Source organism: Mus caroli, unplaced genomic scaffold (assembly GCF_978045245.1).
Source record: "Mus caroli unplaced genomic scaffold, Mus_caroli_1 scaffold_14, whole genome shotgun sequence".
NCBI lineage: Eukaryota > Metazoa > Chordata > Mammalia > Rodentia > Muridae > Mus > Mus caroli.
In genome coordinates this window covers 112,966,753-112,984,249 of record NW_028227269.1, presented here as the reverse complement: position 1 = coordinate 112,984,249, position 17,497 = coordinate 112,966,753, and the positions used below count along the sequence as shown (strand labels likewise).

The window sequence follows — 17,497 nt, the reverse complement described above, 5'->3', positions numbered from 1 at the left end:
CCTTAGAGAGAGTTATGAACATCAGTCACATAGGGGCAGTGTCCACAAGCCCCTCCACATGTAGACGATCTTTCCATTTTTATACCTAATAGCAAATGAGAACTGTTAGAGCTAGGTTCCACTGCCAATAGGAAAGCAGGTGACTTTGAGAGCTTTGTGATGATAATGTATTAGCAACATATATTCAGAGTCTGAAATGTCAATCATCAACCCCCATAAATGAGAGCTAATTCTCCCTGCATTTGAGCCCTGCAAGCACATTTGTTGCAAGGATATGTTACACACTGGGTAACTACAGTGTAAAAGATGGAAAATCTACCTCCAGGTGAGATCATGACTGGCAGGGGTCACAAGGGAGCCAAGAATCTCCAGCAAAGAGTTGTGGGTATGGGGTTACTCTGTATCATCTGTGGTTTTCTTTCTTAACTTATGCATACCTATTGTGATTGACATGTAATGATTCCATCCTTAAACACTGTGAAGATAGAATAGCTGGGAAAAAAGTAGGATATGAATTTGACTTGTAGAGTACTACCAACTTCTGAGTAAGAAGATGCACTTTCAAAGTCTGTTTTTCGGTGCTTCTCTGGTACATTAATTAATGCCATATTACAAATTGTAGTTTAATAAGTGTACAGTGATTTTTCTAACAAAGCTTGCCAAAATTAGCCAACATATTCATCTTGAGTGTACTCAGGGAACAGTTACTGATGGAAATGGGCAGGTGCAGGATTGGTGCCTTTCAGAGCTTTACTTCCTTTTTAGCACTGCTGATTTTATAAATGAAGAGAATCAATAACCTCACTCCTACCCAAATTTCCTTGTAAACATCTGTATAGTAGGGGTTCATGGGGATCCAGGCATTTTAATAAAGCTTTGAAGCATTTCTGCAGGGCCAAGGCCACAGGGAACACAAGATTCTGCAACAGTACAGGAAAGTACCCAGTCTTAAGTCTTAAGTGACTTCTAGGTGCTTTGCTAACTTGTTTATGTGGTCTACCAGAAGTTCCAGGCTCCTAGAATATAAGAGGTATTAATATCAGAATGCAGAGCTGCACCATTTCTGCCATTACCAAGTCGAGCAGTTCTCTGAGGGTGGAGTGAGGATTATTATAGAAGAGATGGAATAGAAAACTCTGAGTCAAGTGTTAGAAAAACGTGTGCTGTCCAGTAAATATTCTTGCAGTCCTGAATTTACTATTCATATATGTCGTATGTCATATTTAGGGTTTTACTTCTGTGAACAGAGACCATGACCAAGACAAGTTTATGAAGGACAACATTTAACTGGGGTCTGCTTAAAGGTTTTGAGATTAGGTCCAGTATCAGCAAGGCAGTAAGTATTGTATAGCAGCATTCAGGCAGGCATGGTGCAAGCAGAGCTGTGAGTTATACATCTTCATGGTGCTAGCAGAATACTGGCTTCCAAGTAGCTGAGTGTTTTATAGCCCACACCCAGAGTGACACACCTACTCCAAAAGGACCTTATCTTATAATAGTGCCACTCTCTGTTGAACATATACAAACCATAACATTCAACTCCCTGGCCCTCATAGGCTTGTTCAAACACTTGAGTCTGTAGGGGGCATACATAAACAAAGCATAATGCAAAATATATTTAATCTAACTTCCAATGTCCCCATAATATATAGCAGTCTCAATAATGTTGAAAGTCCTCTGGAAATTCCTCAAAAAATTAGACATAATACTACCTGAGGACCTAGCTATACCACTCCTGGGCATATACCCAGAACATGCTCCAACATGTAATAAGGACACATGCTCTAATATCTTCATAGAAGTCATATTCATAATAACTAGAAGCTGGAAACAATGTCCCAGATGCCCCTCAAGAGTGGAATTCATACAGAAAGTGTGGTACATTTATACAATGGATTACTACTCAGCTATTAAAAACAATGGGCTTCATGAAATTCACAGGCAAATGGGTGGAACTTGAAAATATCATCCGGAGGGAGGGAACCCATTCACAAAAGAACACACATCAGTGTGCACTCACTGTTGAGTGGTTATTAGTAAAAAAGTTCAGAATACCCAAGATAAAATTCACAGACTATTTGAAGGTAAAGAAGGAAGATTAAAGTGTGGATATTTCTGTGCATCTTAGAAGGAGGAGCAAAATACATACAGGAGGAATTATGGAAACAAAATGTGGAGCACAGACAAAAGAAAAGGCCATCCAGAGACTTCCCTACCTGGGGATCCATCCTGTATACAGTTGCCAAACCCAGACACTATTGCAGATGGTGGCAAGTTCTTGCTAATGGGAGCCTGATATGGTTATCTCCTGAAAGTTCTACCAGAACCTGAAAAATACAGAGGCAGATGCTTGAAGCCAACCACTGGTCTGATCGCAGGGTCTTTGCCATAGGAATTGAAGAAGGGACTAATGGAGCTGAGATGGTTTGCAGCTCCATGGTGGGTGCAAGAGTGTCAACTGGTCATAACTGCACCATTCCTCAAGATCCTAGGGACTGGACCACAAACCAAATAGTGAACATGGAGGGTCCCATGGCTCCAGCCACACATGAGGCAAAGGATGTCATTCTTGGACATCAGTGGGAGGAATGACCCTTGGGCTTGAAGGGGTTCGATGTTCCAATGTAGGGGAATGCTAGGGTGGGAAGGTGGGTGGGGGTAGGTGGGTAGGCAACTACCCTCTTAGAGGGAGGGGTTGGGGTGATGGGATGGGGCCTTCCAGAAGGGAGACCTGGAAAGGGAATAAACTTGGTATTCATCTGTGTCTTAGAATGGAGCTGAATGTCACAATTCCTGATATGGTGGTTTTGAAATAACAGCAACCATTTGCACCTGACATTCTCACGATTTCAATATTCTAAGACAATTTCTCTGACAGCTGCAGAACAACACTAGTAATGGTGAAGTCATGACTGTAGGATCCCAGGACATCCCAAACAAAAGTTTTTAGCACAAAGATGTCTTATTTTTCCCAGAGGGAGAGAAGTCGTGGAATAAAAGCAAAGACAGGAGATAAAGGATGAGGGAGAAGAGGAAGAGAACAAGAGAAAGGGAGGATAAGTCCTGGAGTTGGACAAAGGAAGAACTTCCTTTTGATAGGGAGAAAACAGATGCAGCACATAGGAAAATGATGATTTATGAAGGTAGAATTGGATAATCCATGTTAGTATGAGAGGTTCAATTTTAATTTAACATGTTAATTAGGATATCCAAAAGGGGTGTTTGTTGGTTTGTTTCTTTGTTTATTCATCTTTACATTACAATAACAAGTAAATCTTTTTTTGAGGAGAGTTTGTTTTAATGTATTACTTTAAATTCCAGAAATTATAAAAGGTGACATTATTATTCCCTTCCCTTCTCCTCTTTGAGGATGGTGACCCCATGGGATATCCCCAAACCCTAGCCCATCAAGTCTCTGACCTTTTAGGAGCATCCTCTCCCACTGAGGCAAGGCAAAGCAGTCCAGTTAGGGGAATATTTTCAACAAACAGGTAAAACATTTAGAGACAGAATGTACATCTGTTGTTGGGAGTCCCACATGAAGACTGGCCTACCTATCTGCTATATATTTGATCGGGGCGTTGGTCCAGCCCATGTATGCTTTTTGGTTGGTTTCTCAGTTCTGAGAGCCACTGTAATTATGGAGTGATTCTAATTTCATAACTCTAAAATTAAGACCTTTTATATGGGTGTTCCTTTTCCCATTTTTAAAGCAGAGTTTTTACTAATTATCCATTCTCATTTATACAGATCTATTTCAGAACTAAGTTCAAAAGTGTTTGACCTCAGCATCAGCCATGTCCTGAATTGATTCAACATTTCAGTTATTTATATCAACTGCCTCATTTATATGTATAATCATTGTGTAAGTCTTTCTACTTAGTCTATTAAACAATGTAGGGAGAGTGATTTACCCTCACAACACAGATGCACTTCTGCATGTATAGCCTGATGAAGAAAGACAAACAGCTGTTATCTCCTGTCATTAACATTATGGAATGGGAATAAGACGAGCTGGGTCAAATTGCCACTAAAGAGGAATATGTCTTTTTAGAGGGATATTATAGTAATACTGGCACAACTTAAAATCTCAGAAACATAAATTATTATCCCTGGGTAAACTGAGCCATTTCTCCCTTCAGCTGAGCTGGGTGAACACTGAAGTTACAGGGGTAAGTTATTTCTTAAGCCACACTATTTAACTTCAGTTGAACCATGATAATTCTTCATTCATGGTAACTTATGAGTGGCAGGGGGTGCAAGGAAGCCAAGAATCCCCAGAAAGAGATCAGCATTGTGTTCAAGGGACTCATCTCTGTGGTTTCCTTAAGTGTATTAACTGATATGGCCGTGGTGTGACTGACATGTGATACTGCAATGCTCAAACACAGTAAATATTCTTTGTTAACACTTCACAGAGTTATATTTACTTGTTTTGATATACTTTTTTATTTTTTGAAAAAATCATATAATGTATTCTAATAAGTCATTCCCTCTTCCTCAACTTATTCTAGAGCCTTCCTATGTACTAACTCCTACATACCTTTTATTTTTCTCTCTTAAAAATCAAAATATAAGAAAGAAATTTAAAAGGGTCTACAAAAACAATACTAAACTAAACAAAATAAAAACAAGGCACACATACAGACTCAAAGACACACACACACACACACACAAAGAAACAATTAAAGCAACAACTCTGTAGCCATGATACATAGACAAAAGTTAAGTGAGACAAAAAAAATTGAAGAAGGTGGTCTTAGGAAAAATATCTGAATAAATACCATTGAATACATTTATTTTTGGCTACCAACTACTAAGTATGTTTTCATAATTAATTGTGCTTAGCATCTCCTGTGAGACTTTACTGGAATATAAAGGAAAACAAAATATTCCTTTACATTTGCTTGTGAATCTCAATGTTTCTTGGTCAGAGTTGAGAGCATGAGTTCATTTCCTTCTTCCAACTTGGGAAATTTTGAGGGTTGATGTGGTTCAGGTTCTGTGTCAATAGCCAAAGTCTCTGTGAATTCATATGTGCATCAGTCCAATTTTGTCTGGACGACACTCTATTCTTGGAGTCAGCCAGCACCTCTGGTTCTTATAATATTCTCAATCTTAAAACTTTTCTTGCTAATTTTATCTCCATTTTACATTATCATGTTTGTAAATTCCTCATACTTTACTGTTCCAATTCTAGTCTCTCTACTTCTACAGTTCCATATACCAAACAAAATATTCAAATCTTAGAACACATATGAGAGAAGACATGAAGCATTTGCTTTATGGATATGGTTAATCTATTCAGTATATTTTTCCAGTTCCATGGAGACATTAATGTATTACATAACTCGTTTAACCACTGAGTATTATTTATTTTTCTATATATACCACTTTGTCATATTTTATTTATGCTTTGTTGGAACTCTGGGATGATTCTTTCCTTTATATGCTGTGAATAAATAAGTATGTTAAAGTGTCTCTATAATAAGGTGTAGAGTCCTTTGAGTACATGTTTGGGAGGGTTACTGCTGTGACACAACATAATTTTATTTATTATTTTTGGTCAAGATTCATATGAAAGTCTTCATCTCAGGTAAGTGTAGTTGAAGCCCATGTTTAGAGATATTATAGGACCCAGTAGACCTCAGTTGTATTGCTAATTGTCATGTTGTCAAGCTGCCTTTTAAATATTTATGTTTATACCCCATAGACTGCCTGAGCCTTCGTCATAGAGGCTCATATGTACAGTGCGTAAGGACTGATGCAGAAATTCGTGAGTGGTCAGAATGCTGAGAATGATTTACAAAGAACTCAGCCACAGATGATAATGATATCCATCTCTTACCCCAAAATCAAGAGCCAACATATTCCTAGAAAGAAAAAGATATAAGATACAAAGAATGGGGTTACAGGAGATCAAATTCTGTCTCCAGGAACTGAACTATTTTTAGAGCACACATGAACTCTCAGTAGCAGTATTTATCAGCACAAGACACATTTAAATCAAACCAGTGACAATTACAACATGAAAAAACTCAAAATGACTGAGCAGGTAAGGATGTCTACTGGCAAGCTGAGCAATATCAGTTAAATCCTTTAGAACTGAATTACATAAGTCATCCTCTGAGGGTAATATATCCAAATTGGTGCAGGTGTACCCTGTTATCACTACTAAGAATGAAATTACAAATAAAAAATTTAAAACGTAGATGGATAGGAACTCAGTGTTCACACCAATGTGATGGTTTTTGGCATTTGATTATTGATGGGCAAAATATAATCTCATTTTTGGAAAAGATTTCTGGAGATTCCTTCTTTACTAGTGATGATCCTATCTATGTGCATATAGGCAGTACTAACTAAACTCACTGTGTTTTTTATTTACTGAAACAGAAGAGGAAAGGGTGTTTGGAAAGAGACTTATTGGAATGTCCCAAGGGTAACCATAGGGAACTAGTGGTGGTAGATTGTGGTGAGAGTCCTTAGAGTGGTGGTAGATCATAATATATTTTCTATGTGATTTAAAAAATTTAAGAATAAAAATCCTTAAGGAATATAAAGTAACAAGTTTATACATGTATAGACTATGCATACAATTATATTTTGTACACTTTGCATATTTCTCCAGTAACCCCTTGTCACTCCAATTTTATCTTTATTCTACTAGACAATTTCAGTTATAAAATATCATGTATTTGTATACATACCTGTATACAACTATGAAATAAATATGAACTGTAAATACACACAGACATACATATGTGTGTATATATACATACACACACACACACACACACACACACACACACATTTATGATGTATATAACCATGCCTTAGTGATAAAATCCTTTGAGACACATCTATAATTTAGTTATTCATGGTAGTCCTGCAATAATCATTGATATGTAAATATTTTAAGATATTTACTTTAAGTCATTTAGTTAGTTTTGAATCATATAACCTGTTGTAATGCAAATGTTAAATGCATATATTAATTTGCAAAACACATGAAACTCAAGATGAAGGAAGACCAAAGTGTGAATACTTCATTCCTTCTTAGAATGGGGAACAAAATACCCATGGAATGAGTTACAGAGGCAAAGTTCGGAGCTGAGACAGAAGAAAGGACTGTCCCACCTGGGGATCCACCCCATATACAACCACCAAATGAAGATACTATTGCATATGCCAGCAAGAATTTGCTGAAAGTTCCCTGATATAGCTATCTCTTGTGAGGGTATGCCAGTGCCAGGCAAATACAGAAGTGAATTATCACAGTCATCTATGGGATGGAACACAGGGCCCATAAAAAAGGAGCTAGAGAAAGTACCCAAGGAGCTAAAGGGGTCTGCAACTCCATAGGAGGATGAACAATATGAACTAACCAATAACCCCCAGAATTGTGCCTCTAGTTGAGTATGTAGCAGAGGATGGCCTAGTCGGTAATCAATGGGAGGAGAAGCCCTTGGTCTTGCGAAGATCATATGACCCAGTACAGGGAATCCCAGGGCCAGGAAGCAGGAGTGGGTGAGTTGGGGAGCAGGGCATGGGGAGGGTATAGGGGACTTTCCGGATAGCATTTGAAATGTAAATGAAGAAAATATCTAATAATAAAAATTAAAAAAAAGAAGAATCTAAATTCTCAAAAGTTTGTCATTCTTGGGATTATCCACTAACATTATCATCATCATCATCATCATCATCATCATCATCATAATCATCATCATAATCGTCATCACCACAAAGCACCAAGTGTAAATTAATGTCCTAAAATTGTCCCAAAGTGGAGCAAAAGACTTAGGTCAAAAATATTTTGTATGTATTTCCTCAGAGAATATTAGGACTTGGACCTCAGTATCCTGCTGCCTGCTCCATGTACATTTTCAGTCCTATCCCTACAGTACTTCTCTAGCTGGACAAGGTACTTATCTAAGAAGCCCCCACTCATAAATATGCAAATTACTTGAGTCTGTGTCCACACCCTAAAAACATCCTACGATCAGTGTCCTCTCCACAGTCCCTGAACACACTGATTCTAGCCATGGAATGGAGTTGGGTCTTTCTCTTCCTCCTGTCAGTAACTGCAGGTAAGGGGCTAACCATTTCCAAATCTGAAGTGGAGACAGGGCCTGAGGTAACAATGACATCCACTCTACATTATTCTTCATAGGTGTCCAATCCCAGATTCAACTGCAGCAGTCTGGGGCTGAGCTGGTGAGGCCTGGGGCTTCAGTGAAGCTGTCCTGCATGGCTTCTGGATACACATTTACTGACTATGGAATGGACTGGGTGAAGCAGACACCTGTGCATGGCCTGGAATGGATTGGAGCTATTGATCCTGGAACTGGTGGTACTGCCTACAATCAGAAGTTCAAGGGCAAGGCCACACTGACTGCAGACAAATCCTCCAGCACAGCCTACATGGAGCTCAGCAGCCTGACATCTGAGGATTCTGCCGTGTATTACTGTACAAGACACAGTGTTGAAACCACATCCTGACTGTGTCAGAAACCCTGAAAGTTCAGGAAACAGTTCTGGGACTGAGATGACAGAAAGAATAATCTTTAGATTTGCCCAGAAATAGTCCTTTTTGAATGTTCTTTTATGGCCTCCACCTCACAGTCCTATAGTACCTTTGTCATCTTTGTAAAAGGACATCTGTGAATAAAGTGATGCTGATTTAGGATACAACTACAGTTCACCATAGATTGTCAGTCTCTTTACCAGTGACCACCTCCACTGAGAGGTTTCTTAGTCAGTAAAATAATAACAAGGGAAAGGAGTGATGACACATGATAAAATGTTCCTTGATCCTGAGAGTCCAGAAGTTTAATATGAATTGTTGGGAATAATGCAGAATATGTGTTTGTCTTATGAAATTCAAATCACCAACATTTAGGCCAAGAAACATCCCTTCATAGGCTTAAGTAATAAGTGACCTCATTTGTGTTTTTATCTTTTACTCTGTGTTCCAGCAGAAGAACTTTTCTCTTAAAAGAGAAATATTTATATCAGAATGCACAGGTATGTAAGTATAACACTTTGTGGTTAGTCAAAATATTATTAAGGCACTTTTCATAGAACTCCTGTTCAACCACAATGTACATACCTGTTAGTTGAGGTAGGTTCTGAGATTATAGATGTTTTTGATCCCCTATTTCCTTTCTTCTTAATCTCAGTAATCATCACTAGTGTTTCTACCCTATTTAGAACATGACCCTACACTGATACAATATCAACTCTCATAGTCCATTGCACACCCACTGATCAGCTTTGTTGTATAGATTATTTGTGAAGCTGTGTCTCTGCATCCACATGGGTTTCTTGTGCTTTATTTTTGGTGAATTTTCTTCTGTTTATTTGTTTTGTCCTATTCCCATTAATTTGCCTCTCCTTCATTTCACTTTTCTTTTCTTTTTTGTGTTTAGGTTCTGTTTGTTTTCTAATTAGATAAATAAACAAAATCAAGCTGGGAGAAGATTAGGAAGGTGTTGAGGAAAGGAAATCAGAATTCAGAATATATTGCAGTGTTGGGCAGTGGTTGCACGCCTTTAATCCCAGCATTTGGAAAGCAGAGTCAGGCGGATTTCTGAATTCAAGTCAAGCCTGGTCTACAAAGTAAGTTCCAGGACAGCCAGGCCTACACAGGAAAACCCTGTCTCTGGAAAATACAAACAAAAAAACAAAAAAACAAAAAAAACAAATCAAAACAAAAAAACAAATCAAAACAAAAAACCCAGAATATATTGCTGGAAGAAAAAATGTATTTTCAATAAAAAACAGAAGAAAATCTTTCAAAAAAACTAAAAAATAAATAATCTTGATAATAATTTTGTTGTGTAAATATCCCATATAGACAAGTGCCTATTTTTTTTTAGGTCTCATGACTTTGTTTAATATTTTCAAAGTAAATCAGATGCCAAGTCTGAAAGGAAGTAAGGATAAAGCAAATGTGAAGTATGTGTTAAATGCACAATTGTCCCCCCTCTCTGTACTTTTAGTAATGAACGTTTCCATTATTAATCTCTAACTGCACAGAAGAGTTTCTACTAGGATATTCTTTTTATTTCTTGAGGGTGACCCTGCAGGTGTCCTAGTAGGAAACAGAGCATGGGAAGAGATGAAAATTTGAACATTGTAAAAATCCACTTTGTCAACCTGGATCAGACTTTGGGAAGTCTAAGCACAGCTTACTGTAAGTATATTTCAACACAATAGAAGACGAAAAATGGTCTCCAGTCAATATTAATGGCCATAATCATTCCAAATCTTATTGCACAATAAAGCTTAAGGTTTGGTTACATAAACTCTGTTTTAGAAAGTTCTTTGAAGCATGAAGTTGGGTTCTTTTGCTAAAGTCCAGAATCTAGTGTGCTCTCTGACCAACAGAATACAGATCAGAAGTCTTTAAATATATGTAACTCATTCCCTAAGAATTGCTAATATTCTAATGATGGAAGAGTCTGTGATAATTGCTCTGGGTAATTAGGGACTGTTCTATGATTAATGTTTCATAGATTTTCCTTAAATTTATTTTTTTATAAAAAAATTGTATCAGAAGATCCATAAGTGCTTATGATAATCTGAACATAAAATTACACCATCAACATATGATATTTCAAAACACAACAAAATAATTATATTAAAATAAAGCAAAACCTATCATGTTGAAATTGGACATAGAAACCAAACAAGAGGAAAAATGTCCAAGATCAGCCAGAGGAGTCAGGAACCCTCTAAATTTCACAGTAATGGTAAGGAATCATAAAAAATCCTAAGCTAATCATATATATATATATATAATATATATATATTATATATATTATATATATATATTTTATATATATATAAATATATATATATATTTATATATATATTATAATATATAATATATATATAAATTATATATATATATATAATTTAAATGTATATATATTATATATATGTATAACTTTCTTGGCTTCTACAAATTAAGCACACTATTAAAATATTCAAATAAACAAAATATAAGAGACAAAATATGAAGCATTTTTAATATGGACTCAGGTGACCCAATACAGCATCTTTTTCCAGGTCCATTCAGTACTTTTAGATTTCATAATTTATACTTTACTATGACTAATATTCCATTGTCTATACATCCCACATTGTCAACATCTACTTGTCTTTTGTTACAAATCTAGGTGAATTCCTTTTCCCAGCTGGTATGAATGGAGCAGCATTAAATAAATGCATGTAAGTATCTCTGTAGTAATATATAGAATCATTTGAATACATCTTTGGGAAGTATATACCTGGGACACTGCACCATATTGTTTACTATTCTTGGTGTCATTTTCAAACTGATTTCCAAAATCATTACAACAGTGTATACTCGTATCAAAAGCAATCAAGTATTGCATTTTTCCATACCCATGTTCCCATTTGTTATCATTTATATTCCTGCTTATAATCATCTCAACAAAGTCAAATTGGAACATTACTTTTCTAGGCTTTTTGATTAAATTTTTCATTCATTATTTAATTTATTCACTTTACATCGTTCTGGTCCCCCCTCAAATATCATCTCCCCTGTTCCCTTCTTCTTTGAGAGGTAGAACCCTCCAGCCCTGGGTATAGGCACATCAAATCTCTGCACTACTAAGCACATTCTCTCCCAATCCATCCAGACAACGCAGAGAAGTTAGGGGAACAGGTTCTACAGGAAGGCAACAGAGTTAGGAAGAGACCACATTCTAGTTTTGGGAGGATCTGCAGAAAGACTGTGTTGCAAATCTGTTACATATGTTTGTGGCTCCTAGTTCCAGACTGTATGCTCTTTGATTGGTGGTTTTCCCTCTGAGAATCCCCAAGTGTACAGGTTAGTTGACTCTGAGAGTTTTCTCTCGAGTTCCAACCCCCTCCATATCCATCAATCTTTCTCCCAATTCTTCTGTAAGTCTCTCATAGTTCTGTCAAATGTTTGTCTGACAAATTTTGAGTTTCACATTTTGTGGGTGGGTTGGTGTCTCTATACTCAACTGTTTTTTTTTTGTTGTTGTTGTTTTTGTTTTTTGTTTTTGTTTTGTTTTTTTTTTTTTGTCTGAATACAGGAGTTGGCCTCTTCAGGATCCATATACCCAAAATAGTGTGTCCCTGATAAAGTCACCCCCATACAGGGGACCATACATTTTCCTGCTACATCTCTGCCCACATTCATTGGGTATGAGGTTCCTGAATCATACAGAACTGCAGGTATGTAAACAGATACCCCAATGTTATACATAAGAGTCCTCATAACAGGACCATTGAGGTTCATCTTCCTCCCAATACCAACTACAACAAGAACATCCAGGGAAACATGGCACCTCCAAAGAATAGCTACCCAACTACAGCATGCATTGGTTATCCTAAAACAATCAAAACACAAGAAAATTACCTTAAATACAGTCTTATAAAGATGATGGAAGCCTTTAAATAGGAAATGGATAAATCCCTTAAGAAATGCAGAAGAATACAATTGAACAGATAGAGGCATTTAGGTGGAAATAAATAAATCCCTAAAAGACATGCAAGAAAAGACAGCTAAATAGGTGAAGGTAATAAATAAAATGGTATCAGACCTAAAAATTGAAATAAAAGAAAATACAAACTGATGTTTTCCTGAAGATGGAAAACCTAGTTTAGAGAACAGGAACACAAGATGCAAAGATGATACTTTCTAGTTCCATTCACTTACATGCAAAATTCATTATGTTCTTGCTTTTAATAGCTAAGCAGAACTACATTGTGTAAGTGAACCACATTTTTTTAATCCATTCTCTGGATGAGGGGTGACTAAGTTTTTCCAGATTCTGTATCTATGACCATCTTAGAATACACATCCTTGTGTAAGTTGGAAGTTTTGGGATATATGTCCAGCATTTTTATAGCTGGCTCTTCAGGTAGAACTATTTTTAATTTCCTGAGAAATCCCAAGATTGATTTCCAGAGTGGCTGTAAAATTTTCATTCCCACCATCAGTGGAGGTTTTTTTTTAATTTTGTCAGCATGTGCTGTCTCTTCAGTTTTTTATCTTAGCCATTTTATTCTGAATTTCACTCTTAGCTAGGGACTTGGTATAGGACATAGAGAAAGCAAACTTCTACTGTCCAGCATAATCTACCTGACGCCATTTTTGGTGGAGAACAGTATCATGCAGTTCAGAAGAAGTTCAAAGACATTAATGATATTATACCATGCCTAACCTTGCAGTCTACATTATGAGCCTTAAGGTAAAATGTACTGATTAGTGAATGACTGTTATATGGTGAGCAGCTGCTTTCTAATTCGGTTTGTAGACTATTGCATTGGAACCTCCTACCAAGTAAACATTCTCAAGCCCTGTGTACAGTTATTGTGTAAGCCTTTTCACTGTGTCTATTATACAATGCAGGGTGAATGATTCATACTCTTGAACACAGGTTCTCTGCCCCAGATGTAGCCTGATGAAGACAGGAAAAAGTTGTTATCTCCTGTCACTACCTATTTAGAAATGCAAACTGCAATAGCTGGATCCAACTGCCACCAAGGAGAAGCCTAGCTGTGAGAGGTACATTACAGTAACATTGGTACAACTTAAAATTTCTGATGCATAAGTCATTATCCCCATGTAAACTCCATCCATTTTTTCCTTCAGCTAAGTCCCATGAACACTGAAGTTAAAGGGAGAAAATATTTCTGAAGCCAGACTTCAGTGCAACTTCAATATAAGCCATGACAAACTTACCTGCATGGAAGCTCATGGACGGCATGTGTCACAATGAGGCAAACAATCTCCATAGAGATATGAGGAGGTGTGTGCAGGGGACTCTGTGTCCTCTGTGGTTTACTTTCTTAAGTGTATTAACTGATCTGGCCAGCTGTGATTGACATGCGATGTCTCCATGCACAAAGAGTGTAAATACTGTTTTTATAACATTTCACAGATATCTATTTACTTGTTTCTGTGTGCTCTTTATATCTTTTAAATAAAAGTCATGCAATATATTCTAATAACTGATTTCCCAACCAACAACATTTTCCAGATGCTTCCCACCTTCAAAATCACCCAACTCCACACCTTTGTTCTTGCTGAAAAGTGGAAAAAAGGGGAAAAATAAATAAAAAACCAAAAAAGAAAGAAATTTGAAGGGGAATTACAAGTGAATAAATAAACAAACGAAAAACAGTATACACACACATACAAACACACAGACACATAGACACCCACACACACACATACACATAGAGAGACACACATGAAAACCATGTAACTGGACCTCTATAGCCCTAATATATAAGCAAAAGTTCAATAAGACAAAGAGACCTTATCAAGGTGATAATGGAATAAATATATGCAGAAATAACATTGACTTCACATTTTTGTTGGCTATCAGCTGGTAGGCATGTCTTCCATGATTAATTCTGTTTAATATCTCCTAAGAGGCTCCACTGAAGAAAACAAATTATGGAGTTATTCTCAGTGGCAGATCTCTAGGATTCAGATCTTTCACCTCGTTGGTCTTTTTCATTTTCTCTAGTCAGAATTTTCACTAATTATGCATTCTTGTAACTGCAGGCCTATTTCAGCACTAAGAACAAAACTGTTTCAGCTTCTAAGAGTCAGGTGCTGCAGCATTTCAGTTATTTATGTCAACATAATTAGTACTGTGTACAGTAATCAATTGTGTAAGTCTTTTTACTTTGTCTAATATGCAATATAAGGTGAGTGATTTATCCTGTGAACACAAGTGCGCTGCCCCTGCTGTTGCCAGATGAAGACAGGAAAGAAGATGTTATCTACTGTCATTTCCTTTTTATAAATGGGAACTGCAAGAGCTGGATCCAGCTGCCACCAAAGCAGAAGCTAGCTTTGAGAGGGACATCACAATAATTCTGGCATAACTTAAAGACTCTGAGGCATATGTCATTATTCCCATGTAAAGTAGATCCATTTCTCACTTCATCTGATCTCTGTGAACACTGAAATTACTTGAGTGAATTATTTCTGTAAACAGACTGTTCAATTTCACTGTAAGATATGGAAAACCTAACTCCATGGGAGCTCATGACCAGCAGGGGGCACAATGAGACCAATAATCCCCATAGAGAGATGAGGAGGGTATGAAAGGGACTCTTCATCCTCTTTGGTTTTTTATTCTTATGTGTATTAACTGATCTGGCATGCTGTGATTAACAGTGATATCTCCATACTCAAAGCATGTAAAGATTCTTTCCTATAGAGTTAACAGATTTTATGTTGATATTTTTAATCTGTTTTTTATAATTTTTGAATAAATGTGATACAATGTATTCTAATAACTGACTTCCCCACTCCCACCTATTTGCGGATCCTTCCTACCCTGAATTCAGACAAATACACATCTTTTTTTTTTTCTTTCTAAAAATAAGCAAAGAAAGAATGAAACTTAACATAAAAATAAAAAACAAAAAACATACAAACACATAAAATCAAACACACAAATCTACAGACAAAGCGAGCGAGCAAGAGAGAGAGAGAGAGAGAGAGAGAGAGAGAGAGAGAGAGAGAGAGAGAATCACAACTCTGTAGCCATGATATATGGGCAAACCATAAATGAGACAAAAGGAGTTGAACAAGGCAATATTAGGAAGAATGTATGCAAAAATCCCATTGAGTTCATTTTTTGTCTATCAACTGCTAAGCATATCTTCATGATTAACTGTGCTTAACATCCCCTGTGAGACTCCACTGGAGAAAACTAATTATTTATTTACACGTGATTGTCAATCACAGTGTTTTTTTAGGGCATAGGTCCTGTGTCCATTTCCTTCTCCTAACTTGGGGATTTAATCTGGGTTGAATTGGTTCTGTCTCTGTGCTTGCACCTAGAGTCTCTGTGAATTAATATGTGTATCAGTCCAATTGTGTCTTGAAGATGCTCTTTCCTTGGAGTCATGCAACTGCTCTGGCCCTTGTAAATCTGCTCAATTTTAAAATAGTTTACTCTCTATTATAAACTCTATTTTACTATATCACATTTGTAAATCCCTCATACTGTAACGGCCCCATTCTATGCGTTCAGGTTCTACAATTCAATACACTAAACAAAATACTCAAATCTTGGAACATGTATGAATGAGTACATGGAGTACCTGCCTAATGGACATGGATGACCTATTCAGTGTATATTTTCCAGTTATATATGATATTTATAGTTCAGATAGATCTTGTTTTATCACTGAGTAATATATATATATAAACTATGACTTTTTTATTTGTGCTTTTTTGGAAATTTGGGACGATTTCTTCCTCTATATGATGTGAAAAGACCATGAGTAACATACTATGAATAAACATGAACGTATGAGCATCTCTACAATAAGATGTAGAGTCATTTGAGTAGATGTGTAAGAGGGTTACTGATGGGTAACAGCATAATTTTATTTATTATTTTTGGGCAATTTTCATAGGAAATTCTTCATTCCAGGTAAGTGTGGTTTTTAAAGCTCATTTTTAAAGATGATATAGGCCCTAGTAAACCTTAGGTGAAATGCTAATAATCAGGTTGTCAAATTGCCTTATAAATATTTGTGCTTATTCCCAGTAGATTTCTGAGCTTTGATCCCAGAGGCTCATATGTGCTGTGCGTAAAGATTGATGCAGACATTCATGAGTGGTCAGAGTGCTGAGAATGACTGACAGAGTATTCAGTCACAGAGTAGTAATGATACCAAACTCTCACCCAAAACTCAAGGACCATCATAAAACAGGGAGAAGAAAGGATGTAAGAAACAGAGAATGGGGTCAAAGGACATAAAATATATATCGAGTGATTTAACTGTTCTTAGTGTACATATAAACTCTCAGTAGCTATACTTACCAGGACATGACACATACATAAATCAAACCAGTGAACATGACCACATGAGAGACTTCATAATGCCGGAACAGGTAAAGCTGTCTACTGGCAAGCTTAGCAATATCAGGTAAATGTCATAGAATTGAATGACAGAAGTCATCCTCTGAGGTTAATATGATAATTTTAAAAAATAAACACAGATTGGGATGAATAATTGAGGGCCCACACCAGGCTGAAAGTCTTTTGTAATTTGATGACTTATGAACAAAACATATTCATCTTTTTTGGGGAAGCTTTCTTGAGGTTCACTCTTTACTAGTGATGACTATATTTATGTGTATATAGCTAGTACTAATTAATCTCTCTGCATTATTAGTTAATGAAACAGAGGATGTAGGATGTTGGGGGAAAAAGTTATTGGAATCTTCCAAGGGGAACCATAGGAACCTAGTAGTGTTAGATAGTGAAGAGAGTCCTGAGAGTGGTGGTAGATTATAGCATATTCCATATATGAAAATCTTTGTGAAATATTGAAATAACAGCTTTACTTATGTACAGATTTTTCATATGTGTATTTTGTACACTGTGCATATTTTTCTATCACCTCTTGTCCATCCTATATTTCCTTTATTCCATTTATTACTAGAGAATTT

The 17,497-nt window shown here is 36.6% G+C and overlaps 2 pseudogenes; one reads left to right on the top strand and one right to left on the bottom strand.

Moving 5' to 3' along the window:
* Window positions 1-704: 704 nt before the first annotated feature.
* On the bottom strand, window positions 705-885 carry LOC147001345 (ATP synthase subunit ATP5MPL, mitochondrial pseudogene; annotated as a pseudogene).
* A 7,159-nt stretch (window positions 886-8,044) lies between these two features.
* Window positions 8,045-8,502, top strand: LOC110306636 (immunoglobulin heavy variable 1-84 pseudogene; annotated as a pseudogene).
* Window positions 8,503-17,497: the final 8,995 nt, after the last annotated feature.